Consider the following 16,359-nt stretch of genomic DNA (forward strand, 5'->3'; position numbering starts at 1 on the left):
ATCTGTATTCATTAGAGATATTGGTCTGTAGTTTTCTTTTTTTGTGCCATCCTTGCCTGGTTTTGGTATGAGGGTTATGTTGGCTTCGTAAAATGTATTTGGAAGTATTGCTTCTTCTTCAATTTTTTGGAAGACTTTGAGTAGAATAGGAACCAAGTCTTCTTTGAATGTTTGATAAAATTCGCTGGTATAGCCGTCAGGGCCTGGACTTTTATTTTTGGGGAGGTTTTTAATGGTTTTTTCTATTTCTTCTCTACTGATAGGTCTGTTTAGGCTTTCTGCTTCTTCTTGACTCAGTCTAGGAAGGTTGTATTTTTCTAGGAATTTATCCATTTCTTCTAGGTTGTTGAATTTAGTGGCATAAAGTTTTTTCATAGTATTCTACAATAATTCTTTGTATATCTACGGTGTCCGTGGTGATTTCTCCTCTTTCATTTTGGATTTTGTTTATATGAGTTCTTTCTCTTTTTTCCTTGGTAAGTCTTGCCAAGGGTTTGTCAATTTTGTTGATCTTTTCAAAGAACCAGCTCCTTGTTCTATTAATTTTTTCTATAGTTTTTCTGTTCTCTAATTCATTTATTTCTGCTCTGATTTTTATTATCTCCTTTCTTCGGCTGGTTTTGGGTTGTCTTTGTTCTTCTTTTTCTAGTTCCTTAAGGTGGGAAGTTAAGTGGTTCACTTGGGCTCTCTCTTGTTTGTTCATATATGCCTGAAGTGATATGAACTTCCCTCTTATCACTGCTTTTGCTGCATCCCATAGATTCTGATATGTCGTATTGTCATTTTCATTAGTCTGTATATATCTTTTGATCTCTGCACTTATTTCTTCTTTGACCCATTCATTTTTTAAAAGTATGTTGTTTAGTTTCCACATTTTTGTGGGATTTTTTTCCTCTTTTTTGCAGTTGAATTCTAGTTTCAAGGCTTTATGATCAGAAAATATGCTTGGTACAACTTCAATTTTTCTGAATTTGCTGATGTTGTTTTTGTGGCCCAACATATGGTCAATTCTTGAGAATGATCCATGTACACTGGAGAAAAATGTATACTCAGTCACTTTGGGATGAAATGTCCTGTAGATGTCTATCATATCCAGGTGCTCTAGTGTTTTGTTTAAGGCCACTATGTCTTTGTTGATTCTCTGTTTGGATGACCGATCTAGAGCCGTCAGCAGTGTATTGAGGTCTCCAAGTATGATTGTGTTTTTGTCAGTTTTTGTTTTAAGATCAATAAGTAGCTGTCTTATATATTTTGGTGCTCCTTGGTTTGGTGCATATATATTAAGAATTGTTATGTCTTCTTGATTCAGTGTCCCCTTAGCCATTATGAAATGGCCATTTTTGTCTCTGAGTACTTTTCCTGTCTTGTAGTCAGCATTATCCGATATGAGTATTGCTACACCTGGTTTTTTTTGGATGTTATTTGCTTGGAGTATTGTTTTCCAGCCTTTCACTTTGAATTTGTTTTTATCCTTGTTACTTAGATGAGTTTCCTGTAGGCAGCATACAGTTGGATTTTCTTTTTTAATCCATTCTGCTACTCTGTGCCTTTTTATTGGTGAGTTTAATCCGTTTACATTTAGTGTAATTATTGATACTTGTGGGTTCCCTATTGCCATTTTATATCTTGCTTTCTGTTAGTTTTGTGTCTTGTTTGATCCTTCTCTTTTGTTTTTCTATCTTTTGTTTTTATTTGGTTGTATTCCATACATCTTTCCACTGTTGCTATCTTTTTTATCTCATGTGCTTCTGTGGTGGTTTTTTCAATGGTGGTTACCTTTGAATAATGAAAAGGGTCCCTACCCTGTTCATTGTAGCGAACTATTTTGTGAGTACTTTTGCACTCCATCGTCCTTTGCTACTGTTAATCTCCATCTTCTCCCCCTCTTTCTTTTTGTTGTTGTCACAGTTTAAATTTGGTTTTATTGTGTTCTTCTTGGAGCTTTTACTTGTGGCTCTGTTTTTTATTGTTCTTTGTATCTGATTGGAGAACCCCCTTTAGTAATTCCTGGAGTGGGGGTTTTCTGATGATAAATTCCCTCATCTTTTCTGTATCTGTGAATGTTTTTATTTCTCCTTCATATTTGAAGGATAGCTTTGATGGGTATAGTATTCCTGGCTGAAAGTTCCTCTCTTTCAGGACTTTAAATATTGGGGTCCATTCTCTTCTAGCTTGTAGAGTTTCTGCTGAGAAATCTGATGATAATCTAATGGGCCTTCCTTTATATGTTGTATTCTTCTTTTCCCTGGCTGCCTTGAGAATTTTTTCTTTGCTGTTGGTTTGTGTCAATTTCATTATGATATGCCTTGGAGTAGGTTTGTTGGGGTTAAGAAAACTTGGAGTTCTGTTTGCTTCTTGAACTTGAGGCTTTAGTTCTTTCCACAGGCTTGGGAAGTTCTCATCTATTATTTGTTTGAGTATGTTCTCCATTCCATTTTCTCTCTCTTCTCCCTCTGATATACCTATTATTCTTATGTTATTCTTTTTGATGGAGTCAGATAATTCTTGTAGGGCTATCTCATTTTTTTTAATTTTTGAGTCTCTTTCTTCTTCTCTCTGTTGTGCCTCAAGTTGCTTGTCTTCTATTTCACTAATCCTCTCTTCTATCTGACCTGTTCTATTAGCTAAGCTTGTTACTTCGTTTTTCAGCTCGTGAATTGAGTTTTTCATCTCTGTTTGATTTGTTTTTAAAGTTTCAATTTCCTTGGACATATATTCTTTGTGTTCATTGAGTTGTTTTCTGAGCTCCCTAAATTGCCTTTCTGTGTTTTCTTGTATATCTCGGAGGATTTTTAGGATTTCTATCTTGAATTCTCTGTCATTTAGCTCCAAGGTTTCCAATATATTAAATTTTTTCTCCATAGATTTTTCCTCATCTAGCTGTGTTACCTCTCTTTCTTTTGTATCCATGATATTTGATTTTCTCTTCCTTAATGGCATCTGAGGGTGGTTTTGTTGATAGTATTAATGAGATTTAATAAAGAATAAAAAGTTTAAAAAAATAATAAAAAAAATCGAAAAAAGTTGTTTTTTTAAAAAAAATTAATAATGTAATAAAGAATAATAAAATAAAATAAAAATTAAAAAAAAAAAAGGAAATTATTCCCCCCCCTCCTTTTTTCCTCTCCTCTTCTCTCCCCTCTTTCTTGATAAAATCTTGTGGTGGACTGTGAATTATAACAAACAATGCCTGTGATGGAGGGCCTGAATTGGGGAAAAGTAATAAGGGGGCAAAAAAAAAAAAAAAAAAGAAAGAAGAAGAAGAAAAAAAAAGAGCGTATGGACCCACAAAAAGCAAATAAGGAAAAAATTTGGGTCAAGAATAAAATGATTTGCTTTTAGGTGTTGGTTGTCTAAGAGTTATGATGAGAGGATTAAGAGGAAAACGAGGGGACAAATTAAAAAATTACTATTGTGTTTAGTGGAACAAGAACTAGATAATATGGAGAGCCAGGGATGGGAGCACTGCTAGTGAGTTAAAAAGGTGAAGTAAAAAACCCCCAGAATGCCACAAACATAAGTTTGAGTCCCAGATAAGATAATTTGTTTGTTATTGAGGTTTGAGTGAGAGGAGATGTAAAGGAGAAAGGAAGAAACTAATATAGAGGGAGAAAAGAAAGAGAGAGAGAGAGAAAAAAGAGGGAACCACTAAAAGAAGAAAAAAGAAAGGAGAGAGAGAGAGAGAGAGTTAAGGGTTTTGGAGTGCAACCCTCATAGAGAGAAAGGAAGAGAAGAGAAAAGATAATGGGAGATGTAACACTTATGGGTAGTGTAGTTCAAGGAGAGGAGAGAGTAAGACCGGTAGAGAGTTAATCGGCCAAATTGGAGGAGGAAAAAAAAAGTATCAAGAATGAAGATAAGAGAAACAAACGAACAAATATAATAAAATGGGATAGGTTATAAAGTCTGCAGATTATTCTTGATTTTGAGAGGTTATCTTCTTGCTTTTTCTTTTCTCTCCCTCTTCCTGGTCGGTGACTCTGTACCCCGGGTTTTGCCCCTTTGCCACGCTCAGGTGGAGGTTTGCAGTTGATAAGTCTCTATGGCAATGTCATGTATTGTGCTTTAGTCTTGTTGGCAGTCTAGGCTATTAGCATTTATAGGCTCCGACAGTGAGAGAGTACGTGTTCCTAGAGCCTTTCTCCTAGTCTTTCCTTCCTCAATTAGTAGCCTGATAATCCAGCTATGGGGTTGCTGCTGCCTCTGCCTGGATAGTAAGAGGCTCAAAGAGCTGGCAACTCCCCACTCTATTTCCACTCAGCACAGGGCTCTGGGTAAGGCTCAGTCAGTCAGAGCTGCTAGCATAATCAGGTGGGCTTTCCGGCCATTCAAAGACCTCTGGCTCTGCCACTCTGTCCGGTAACACAAGCGGGTGCCCACTTCCGGGGTGCTTGGAGGAAACTCTCACTCACTGGCTGCGCGCGCAGACCAGGATATCCGGCCAACAGTCTCACGCTCTGAGTGAAACCCCCAACCGCAGGGAAAAGTTGCAGCGTTGGAATTGAGTCTCGCTCCGTCTCCGTGCGCGGCTTTTGCAAGGCGCTGGGGCGGCCCGAGATTCCGCTTTGGCCCACACAAAGGCCCCTGACTCTGCTCCTCTATGCGATAACACGGGTGCGCACTGCCGAGGCACTCGGAGGAATCGCTCACTCCTTATCTGCGCGCGCAAACCAGGATATGAGGCCGGCCGCTTTCCCTCTGATTGAAACACCCTCAGGCACGGAAAATCTCCACCGTTGGAATTAGTTCTCACTCCCTCCCGTGCGTGGCTTTCCCAGGGCGCTGGGGCTGCCCAGAGACTCTGCCCTCGGCCCACAGAAAGGCCTCTGACCCTGCCTCTCCGTGAGGCAACACGGGCACTGACTCCCGGGGCCTAGGAAGAAATCTCTCGCCCACTAACTGCGCACCAGCCAGGAGACCGGGTAAAATGGCCGCGCCGCTTGTCTTTCTTTGTTTGGGTTTGGTGCGAGTGTTAGCTTGTATTGCCCGGGTTGCCACAGGATCAGATTTTCCTCGGCTTGGATCTCCGTGCCACAGCCTGGTTCGGCCGTTTGTTTCGCGGCCTGGATGTATTCACCCCCTTTGCCCGCCTCAGTTTCTATATTCACAGTTACCAGAGAAAGCCGCCCTGTTTAGGTTAGTGAGGAAGGTGGAGCATTTCTTACTCCCTAATTCCTTCGGGGTTTGGTTATATATTTAGCCAATTTTTCACTCAATCATACCTTTGGGTGTATTGCGAAGCATCTGGAAGCTCCAAGTATAGGTTTTTCTGTTTCTGGTTGAAGATCTTGTTGAGTTTGGGGGGAGATTTATCGGTATCGCTTCCTACCCCGCCATTACTCTGACGTCATCTCCCTGATATCATTTTTAAAGATGCCTCATGTTCAGCCAAATTAGGAAAAACTCATTCCTACTTCTTCCCTGCAGTACAGAGCTTGTGCTATTAAAAACAGAAAACCTAAAGAATATTCCAGTGATGGGCCTTCATTTTATGGTTTGGGGGTGATTTATAAATTTGGGTTTCCTAATTACCATACCAAAAAGGTGAGTATTATTATTTTTTCTCTAGTTTCCCTTAAATCCACAAAATATTCCCACTGCTCTTTTGGGGCCCCTGCAACTCACTCTTTTTATTTGTTTATAAATTTTTATTAATTTTAATGGGGTAACATCAATAAATCGGGGTACATATGTTCAAAGAAAACATGTCCAGATTATCTTGTCATTCAATTATGTTGCATACCCATCACCCAAAGTCAGATTGTCCTCCGTCACCTTCTATCTGGTTTTCTTTGTGCCCCTCCCCCCCTTCCCCTCTCCCTCCCTCTCCTCCCCACCTGCCTCCCCAGTAGCCACCACACACTTGTCCATGTCTCTTAGTCTTGTTTTTATGTCCCACCTATGTATGGAATCATGCAGTTCTTACTTTTTTTCTGATTTGCTTATTTTACTCCATATAATGTTATTAAAATCCAACCATTTTGTTGTAAATGATCCGATGTCATCATTTCTTATGGTTGAGTAGTATTTCATAGTGTATATGTGCCACATCTTCTTTATCCAGTCATCTATTGAAGGGCTTTTCGGTTGTTTCCATGTCTTGGCCACTGTGAACAATGCTGCAATGAACATGGGGCTACATGTGTCTTTACATATCAATGCCTCTGATTCACTGTTGGTGGGAATGTAAAGTAGTACAACCATTATGGAAGAAAGTATGGTGGTTCCTCAAAAAACTGAAAATAGAACTACCTTATGACCCAGCAATCCCTCTACTGGGTATATACCCCCAAAACTCAAAAACATTGTTACATAACTCACTCTTTTTAAATATAATGTTTCTTTAACCTTGTAAACGCCAGAGTATTAGAAATGCTACAAAGGATTACGCTGTTTTATTTCAAGTTTTAGACACACCCACTTATCATCATCAATAGCAAGATGAGAGAGGGGGAAAAATAAAGCATCATTTTTTGAGTATTAAACATCAGATACTACATAGGGAAATTTGCATATGCTACCCAGATGTCAGCAGATACTACCCTGTACTTTGAGATGTCCATAGTTTTGGCACAAGCCTTCCAGTACACATTGTGGAGAAGCCCGGTGCTCTCCCTGTGATTTCTGTGAATCCTCAAGGAATTATGGTCTTATAATCACATCTGGTTTGGAGTTCCTGCTTCTATTAATCTTTCTCTCTCCATTTTTCTTTTTCTTCGTTCTTTTCCGTTTGTTCCTTTGACACCACGCCAGATGGGAAACTCTGCTCCTTTCCATTCCTTTTCTCCTAAGCTGCTCATATAAGCAACATATAGCCAAGAGCACACAACCTGCAGTTTGGAAGTAAATATACTGCTCACAAAAATTAAGAGATATTTCGAAATGAATATGAAGCAATCAGAGAAAAGAAGCATTTGATTTGATTTTAATTAAACAAGAACATCAGAAAAGCAAACGACAAGTCAAAGAAAGTTGTTCGATTCTGCAAATGAGATGCAAAACCAACTTTTATTCCATTAGCAAAAATGCACTATACAAAAGGCTGCACGTACTGGATGGAGTATTTGCATGTTCCTTAATTCTCTAATTTTTGTGAGCAGTGTAGATTTTACAATGATGCAAAATGAGCAACTTGGAAATGAATTTTATTTTAGATATGCCTCTTCTCACAAGCCTTCTGGCCATACGACTGTGAGGAATTCCTCACTGGGCATCTTTCTCCACAGGCTGCAGCATATTTCCATATCACTGGGCCCTCACCCTCAAGAGCTGGGGTTACAGTTAGGGCCATGCTCCTCTGTTTGCCAGGCTCCTCCAGGGTCACTCTGTCCTAACTTAATTCTTCTCATTTCATTAAGCGATTTCATTTTCGATCCCTTAAGTCATTGTATTAGTCTGTTCCTGTCGTCATAACAATATACCACAGCCCGGATGGCTCAAACAACAAAAACTTATCTCCTCAGAGTTCTGGAAGTTTGAAGTACAAGATCAAGGTGCCAAAAGAGTTGGTCTCTCCTTGGCTTGCAAATGGCTGCCTTCTCTTTTTGTTTTCTCTTCTTAATGGACATTCATTCTATCATATTAGAGCACCATCCTCAAGGCCTCAAATTTTTAATTACCTCCTTAAAGGCCCTATTTCCAAATACAGTCACATTAGGTGTCACTCTCAAATGTCACCTTACCACATTCCATATGTACCCATCTCTGCTTGATTTTCTCCATAGGACTTAATTTATGATATACTGTCATTTGTTTATTTTTTAATTGTTCACTTTCTCTCACTGCGATGCAAGCTCTATGAGATTGTGGAATTTTATTTTCACTGTTATATCCAAAGTTCTTAGAATAGAGCTGACCATACAGTAGATACTTTTAAAAATGGTTTAATGGCTACCTTGGCTGGATAACTTGGTTCGAGCATCATCCCAGAGCACGGAGGTTGCAGGTTCAATTCCCCAGTCACGGCACATACAGGAGCTCAATGTTCCTGTCTCTCTCCCTCCCTGCCTCTCTCAAAATAATATTTTAATGACTAAATAAATGATCTATGATGGTATTTAGACTGGATAGAGATAGAAGTGTATCCAGATGTGCACTGACCAATGGGAACCCACGTCCAGGTAGTAGCTTAGATGAGGTGATAATACAGAAATAAAATAACAGGAAAAAAGAAGGATTGTGGTCAGGACCTTGAGTTCTGGAATTTAAATGATCAGAGATAAAGCATAGTAGGTTACAAGATTTAAGTTATAGTCATGGAAAGAAGTGAATAAGGAGTGGTAATAAAAGTCTATGGTGTTAGCCCTGGCCGGTTGGCTCAGTGGTAGAGCGTCGGCCTGGAGTGCAGGACTCCTGGGTTCGATTCCAGGCCAGGGCACACAGGAGAAGCACCCATCTGCTTCTCCACCCCCTCTCCTTCCTCTCTGTCTCTCTCTTCCCCTCCTGCAGCTGAGGCTCCATTGGAGCAAAGTTGGCCTGGGCGCTGAGGATGGCTCTGTGGCCTCTGCCTCAGGCGCTAGAGTGGCTCTGGTCACAACAGAGCGATGCCCCGGATGGGCAGAGCATCGCCCCCTGGTGGGCGTGCTGGGTGGATCTCCGTCAGGTGCATGTGGGAGTATGTCTGACTGCCTCTCTGTTTCTGGCTTCGGAAACATACAAAAAAAAAAAAAAGGAAAAGAAAAGTCTACAGTGTTGAAATGATGAAAGCTGAAAGGTCTACTTTAATTGGAATAAGCTAAATAGACATGGAGGTTACCCAGGATGATGTCAAGAAAAGATAAAGAGGGAAAGTTGATGTCCTCAATGAATGTTGGGAATGGCCTGGAAGTCTGGGGATGTCAGTAACAAGGACTCCCATGTTCACTGCAGCAATATATACAAAGCCAAGACACAACCTAAATATACATCAACAGATGAAAGGAAAATGAAAATGCAGTGTATACATACAATGGAATATTATTCAGTCATGAAAAAGGATATTATGCCATTTACAACAACATAGTGTAATTAGATAACATAGTCCTCAGAGGAAGTCTTTTTACATGAAAGTAGAGAAATAATAATAGCTTAAAATGGCCATTTCTTACATTTCTGCCATGGGTTTCAGGTAAAGTACTACATATTTTGCTTCTATTATCTCAGAAAATCCTTACAACTGTCTAAGGGTACCCAAGAGTTTCTCTTAAACTGTTGAGTAGGTATTCAGCCGACTTTCCTACATACTGACTAGCTGCTCTGTAATAATTGCTGTCAGGAATATGGAGGAAGCAAAAGAAGAACCCAGAGAGTGCTCTCAGTGAAGAAATATTGACAATTCTTACCCATGCATTTCTTTGTGGTTAGAGACATCAGCAGAGTATTTAGCATATGATATACAAGGAGTATTGTCAAGTGTCAGCTTGTTACACTGTGGGCATAGGTGTGTGGGTACTGAGTGGACTTTATGTGGACTTGGATTTTAGAAATTTGGATAGTGTTCTCCAGAACTAGAGTACAAACTGGGGATGTAGGTCAGATATTAGGTAAGTAGCGACTGTATTGACAAGTAGGATTGTGATGGTTAATGCAGACCAGGAGCCAGCTATCTGGGTAAAGGCATTCACCACCCTAGGGGAGAGATTTGAGGGATGTATGTGTTTGTGAGTGTGTGTGTGTGTGTGTGTGTGTGTGTGTGTGTGTGTGTGTGTGTAAGGGGATTGATAAAAGGTAGTGGACAAGTCAGAGATAAAATGTAGATCCAGAATATGTCCTAAGAACACAGAGAAGCAGAGAGATGAAACAAACCTTCCAGTGCATCAAATCAACTTGTATACTAAATATATGCAATTCTTAGTTGTCAATTATACCTCAGTAGAGCTGGCAAAAAGCCAACCTTCTGTTGCAAATGGTCTCCTATTGGTGGGTGACCTATTTGATATAGAGTGTAATGGGTTCAATTTTGTATCATCAAAGGACATGTTGAGATCTTAACCCTCAGTACTTCTCAGTGTGATCTTATGTAAAAATAAGGTCATTGCAGATATAATTAGTTAAGATGAGGTTGTAGTGGAATATGGCTGGCAATTAATCCAGTATGGCTAGCATCTTTATAAGAAAAGAGAGACACATGGGGAGAATGACATGTGATAACAATGGTATAAATTGGAGTAATGCAGCTGCAAGCCAAGAAACACAAAAGATTGATGCCACTATCAGAAGCTAAGAAGAGATGCATGATCAGGTGGTAACACAGTGGATAGAGCATCAGAGTGAGATGCAGAAGACTGGGACAGGTTCAAAATCCCAAGGTTCCTGTCTTGAGCTCGTGCTCATCAGGCTTCAGTGCAGGGTCCCTGGCTTGAGCGTGGGATCATAAACATGACGCCATTGTTGCTGGCTTGAGCCCAAAGGTTGCTGGCTTGAAGCTCAAGGTCACTGGCTTGAAGCCCATGGTCACTGGCTTGAGCAAGGTGTCACTCGGTCTGCTGTAGCCCCCTGGTCAAGGCACATATGAGAAAGCAATCAGTGAACAACTAAAGTGCTGCAAAGAAGAATTGATGCTTCTCATCTCTCTCTTTTCTGTCTGTCCGTCCCTACCTGTCCCTCTCTCTGTCTCTTTCTCTGTCTCTGTCACATACACACACAAAAGTAAGCAGCAGCTAGGAAGAGACAAGAAAAGATTATACCTGGAGTCTCAGAATTAAGCATGGCTCATCTGACATCTTGATTTTGGACTTCTAGCCTCCCTCTAGAACTGTAAGAAAATTTATTCCTATGGTTGTAAACCACACAGTTTGTGGCAATTTGTTATCAGAGTCCTAGGAAGCTGACCATTAAAACTCCTTGTGACTTGGGTTCAATTGTTTGAGTGAAGTGTAATGCAGACTGCAGAGACTATGCACCAGGGATGCAGCCGCAAAGCTCACTTGGACACAAAGAAACTCATTAATGTGGAGCACAAATCTTCTTACTGCTGCCCTCTGGTGGCTCTGGATCTTAGCTAGATAATCTTATGCACATTTATTGATCTCCTGCCAGGTTTCAACTTGGGGTTAGATGACTATAAAAGTCTTAGGGCCTGCTGACCTTTTTTAAATGTAGCTTTAAGGGTCACTGGCTTGAAGCCCAAGGTCACTGGCTTGAGCAAGGGGTCACTGGCTCGGCTGGAGCCCCCTGGTCAAAGCACATATGAGAAAGCAGTCAATGAACAACTAAGATGCCGCAACTATGAGTTGACGCTTCTCATCTCTCTCCCTTCATGTCTGTCTGTCCCTATCTGTCTCTCTCTCACACTAAATATTAATATTAATAATGGGCTTTATTGTTTCTGGCCCTCTGGCTTCTCTTTCCCTTCATACTTAAGCTTCATGACAGTTGTTTATACTCACATTCTTGACTCCTCCAACCTCCATAACTAGCTGATTCTGGGGTCATTTTTCTTTCCCTCTTGGCGCTGTTGCCCGGAACCACTCTTGTCCTTCTGCTGCTCTTAGACTTCATAGTTCAATGTTGCAATTCTTTTTTTTTTTTTTTTTTTTACAGAGACAGAGAGTGATTCAGAGAGGGATAGACAGGGACAGACAGACAGGAATGGAGAGAGATGAGAAGCATCAATCATTAGTTTTTCGTTGCAACACCTTAGTTGTTCATTGATTGCTTTCTCATATGTGCCTTGACCACGGGCCTCAGTAGACTGAGTAACCCCTTGCTGGAGCCAGCGACCTTGGGTTCACGCTGGTGGGCTTTGCTCAAACCAGATGAGCCCGTGCTCAAGCTGGTGACCTCAGGGTCTCGAACCTGCGTCTTCCGCATCCCAGTCCAACACTCTATCCACTGCGCCACCACCTGGTCAGGCCAATGTTTCAATTCTATTAGAACCCTCCTCTGTTAGGGAAGTGATAAACGATCTTAAATTAAGCCTTTAGTTACCCATAAAGACTTCATGTCCAAGATTGCAAGAATGTTTCATCAGGACCCAACAGAGTTTCAACCCAGAGGTGTCTTAGATCTGAGATCCCTGAATCTCGCCTCCTGATTGTCCATTAATGTATAAGCTGGGCTGTACTTAGAGAGCTGAATTGGAGCTCCCAATACTAGACTGCAACTAAAAAGGGTAGCAACATCTAAAGAGAACCAGAGAACCCATATTTGACATGACAGTCCAATTTCATACATACACTCATTATTATTAATATCCTTTCTTTCAATAGCAGTTATGGGTGAATCTATATGTACCACTTCCCCCATAACAGTCAGATTAAGCAATACCATTTTGATAAATCAGTCTCCTCTGACTGGATATAATTAATCACAGTGTCATCTTGACCTTTTATAAAACCACAGAAGGTGAGATCCCAGGCTGAATTTATAGAGAGCCTAATTCCACTCCTGTATTTTATTTTTTCTTATGGGTGTCATCCTTGTTTTTTTACATTTTCTTTTCATTCTCAAGTACAGTTTATACTCAATATTACTTTGTATTAGTTTCAGATGTACAGCACAGTTGTTAGTCCACTCTTTTATTTTAAAATATGTGGAACCTGAGGCCCAGAAATAGAAACTGTTTCAAAGCAATCCACAAATATTAAAGTTAAGACCTAGTATCACAGTCTCCTGACTTTGAGTCTTGATATTCTTCTACATTGCCACACTACTAGGGGTCCTTTATCTAAAAACAAGTCCCAATGGGAGCATTTCCCACTTTCATTGATTTTTCTCCTACTGATCCTCGAAGGAAATTTTCTATCATATTTTAGCTGCATTTGTTTTGATAACATATAAATTTCCATTTGTCTCAGTCAGCCATATAGACAGCAGAACTCACTATAGAAAACAAATATCAATCTTCATTGGCCATTTTTATTCACAAGCCTCTGTTAATCCCACTACAAAAGGATGAAGTTATTAGGTACTGTATAAAAGCTGTATTCTTATTGTCTAGTAATTATTGAGAGAGTGATTTAAAAAGAGAGAGAGAGAAAGAGAGAGACATTGGGGAGATCAAAATCAACATGTAGACTGGCAGCAAAATATCACTTAAAAAAATTGTTCAATTCCAGACACTTCCAGAAGATGGCAGCATAAGGCAGGTCTGCATTCAAACAATTGAAAATTGAAAAAAAACAACTTCATTTGATAGGAGCAGTTTTAAGATAGGATCATGCCACCAACTAAAACTCCTATAAATATATAGATGCTATTATCATAGAACTGAGCTCCAACTCAAGAACTAACAATGGCATTTTTCTGAGTTTCGATCCACTTGGGGTTTTACTTTTCTCTCACCTGCGCTTCTGGCCTCCAAACTGATGGAGCATCTGAGTGACAGACATAAAACAGCGAACACAAATGACATCTGTACACACACTGTGCTTGCTCTCTGGAAACTCACATGATGGGCCCTAAATGCAGTACTTCTTGTATTATCTTGCGCCAAACACTCTATTCTATGTACTGAAGTCCTGGGTTCCTCCTCCCTCTGTGTAGATCCTGATGAGCAGGGTCACTGGATTCAATGAATTATATACAATAGGAAGATGCACCCACATCTCCTTCATTTCATTTGTCCTTTTATTCTTTTTCTTGCTTCTATAATTTGAAGTGAAACAGAAAATTGTGTCAGGCCTTACCAGCACTTTTGGGCTGCCTAAGGACCTCAGTGATGGCATTTGTACAGAGAGTTGTCACAGTCTAGGTCTGAAAACCAGCATTTCAAGGCCAAACTTTCTTTTTTCTTTTTTTTTTTTTTTTTTTTGTATTTTTTTTTTTCCTGAAGCTGGAAACGGGGAGAGACAGTCAGACAGACTCCCGCATGCGCCCAACTGGGATCCACCCGGCACGCCCACCAGGGGGCGACGCTCTGCCCACCAGGGGGCGATGCTCTGCCCCTCCGGGGTGTCGCTCTGCTGCGACCAGAGCCACTCCAGCGCCTGGGGCAGAGGCCAAGGAGCCATCCCCAGCGCCCAGGCCATCTTTGCTCCAATGGAGCCTTGGCTGCGGGAGGGGAAGAGAGAGACAGAGAGGAAGGAGGGGGGGTGGAGAAGCAAATGGGCGCCTCTCCTATGTGCCCTGGCCAGGAATCGAACCCGGGTCCCCTGCACGCCAGGCCGACGCTCTACCGCTGAGCCAACCCGCTAGGGCCAAGGCCAAACTTTCAACTGTGTTTATACTCTAAAGTTCACTAGTCTTCAAAGAGTTCACTCACACTTAACAACTTCAACAAAGACAGGAATCTAAACCAGAACACTGGGTTGTTATTTTATAATGATAGTTTTTTAAAAACCACATTTATTTATTGATTTTAGCAAGAGAAGAAGAAGGCGCACGCACACGCATGTGCGTGCGCGCGCGTGCGCGCGCGAGAGTGAGAGAGAGAGAGAGAGAGAGAGAGGGAGAGAGAGAGAGACCGGAGACAGGCTGGAACATCTGTTCCGGTATGTGCCCTGACCAGGGATCGAACCAGCAACCTCTGCGCTTCCAGCTGATGCTCTAACCAACCAAGCTATCCAGCCAGGGCTATAATGATAGTTCTAATTACCAAAGGAATCATAATTACTCACCCTCTGATTAGCTTACATGGGAAGTCAAAATTATTCTGGAGGTTGCTTGTTAAGCACAGGCATAGGACAAATGGTTTGAGTTCCATAATTTCACTGGTTAATATCATAAATCTCTGGGTTTTCCACTTCTTAGTTAGGGGGTTGGGGTGACCTAGTTAAATTCTTAGTACCTCAGTTTCCTGCTCTATAAAATGAGAAGAATAATAATGCTCACGACTTTGTGGGATTGCTGTTACAATTAAATTAATAAGTGTAAAGTGCTCAGAACAAAATGTTTGACACACATTAAATGCTCAAAATGTTAGCAATTAATATTTTTATTATTTAATGGTCCACTTCATTTGCACAACAGGAATGTCCAGAATTCAGTCCATTGGGCCTCTCTGACCAGGCATTTATAGACTTTCTTGTAGATCTCTTTATCTTACCAACTTCTCTGCATTTAACTAGCGTCTGTATGTGGATGAAGCCCAAGTCTGTATCTCCATTTCTGAGAGCTCTTGTGAGTTTCACACTTACAATCAGAAGCCAGATGGGTATCATCACCTACATTGGTGTTTCCCAAACTCTTTTTATGGGATTCACACATAGAAAATCGAAAGAAGTATTCAACATACTGAGGCTAATGCATGAATCAGTGCATAGCCCGACCATCCGGGGCTAATAGCCACCTTGGGAGAAGTCCAGCCATGCTGAAGGCTGAGGGAATAAATTTCTCCATGTCTTGTAATACATTGGGGTCAGACAAGCTCCAACCTAGATGGCTCACCAGGCATCTCACACTCAATCTGTTCAACATGAAGTGATTGCCTCTTTCTGAAAGCCAGATTCTCTATCTATATATTCTATCTGCCCAATAATCAAGCCAGACACTGGAACATTTTCTAGATATCTCCTACTTTCTAACTTCCTGGTATTTAGTCATTAACTCCTGAAAGTTTTACCTATCAAATCTTGCTGGTTTCTGTATCCTCCTCTCCATTTACCTTGGCCCTAGTTTAAGCCCTGATCACCACTATTGTAATAGCTTCCCAAGCTATTGTCTGGCTCCATCTTCCTCCTAAATCTATTCTTCTCAAATCACCATGGCAGCCTAAAACACAAATCTCATCTTGTCATATTTCTGCTTAAAATCCTTCAATGGATGCCCATAGTTTAGAACTGTGGTTCTATAACTTTTCTTCTAAAGTGTCATGCAAGAAAGAAAATCCCTTACCAAAACCCTGAAAGGGGGTTGGGGTGGAGGGTGCTGGCAAGCACTACAAGTTTGAAAATTCTTTGAAGTCTTGTGATTTATCTTAAAATTGTTCACTGGCAATTTTGAACTCTAAATGATTCTGTTTATTTTAATATAGATATAATGTTTCAAATAATACACCATAAAATGAAAATTGATGTCTCATAAAAATTCACATTTGTTCTGTGCCTTGGCATACTTGTTAACACATCTTGAAAAGCCCTAGTGTATCCCTCGTTAGTTTGCTCAGTGATAGAAAGTGTTGGCTCAGCGTGTGGATGTCCCGGGTTCGATTCCCTGTCAGGGCACACAGGAAAAGCGACCATCTCCTTTTCCACCCTTCCTCCTCCCCTTTTCTATCTTACTTGTCCTCCCACAGCCATGGTTTGATTGGTTTGAGTGCATCGGACCCGGGCACTGAAGATGGCTCCGTGGAGCACCCACCTCAGGTGCTAAAAATAGCTTAGTTCCAAGCATGGTCCCAGAGGAGCAGAGGATCGGCCCCAGGCAGGGGTTGCCAGGTAGATCCCAGTCAGGGTACATGCGGGAGTCTATCTCCCCTCCTCTCAGTTGGAAAAGAGGGAA

Source organism: Saccopteryx leptura, chromosome X (assembly GCF_036850995.1).
Source record: "Saccopteryx leptura isolate mSacLep1 chromosome X, mSacLep1_pri_phased_curated, whole genome shotgun sequence".
Lineage (NCBI taxonomy): Eukaryota > Metazoa > Chordata > Mammalia > Chiroptera > Emballonuridae > Saccopteryx > Saccopteryx leptura.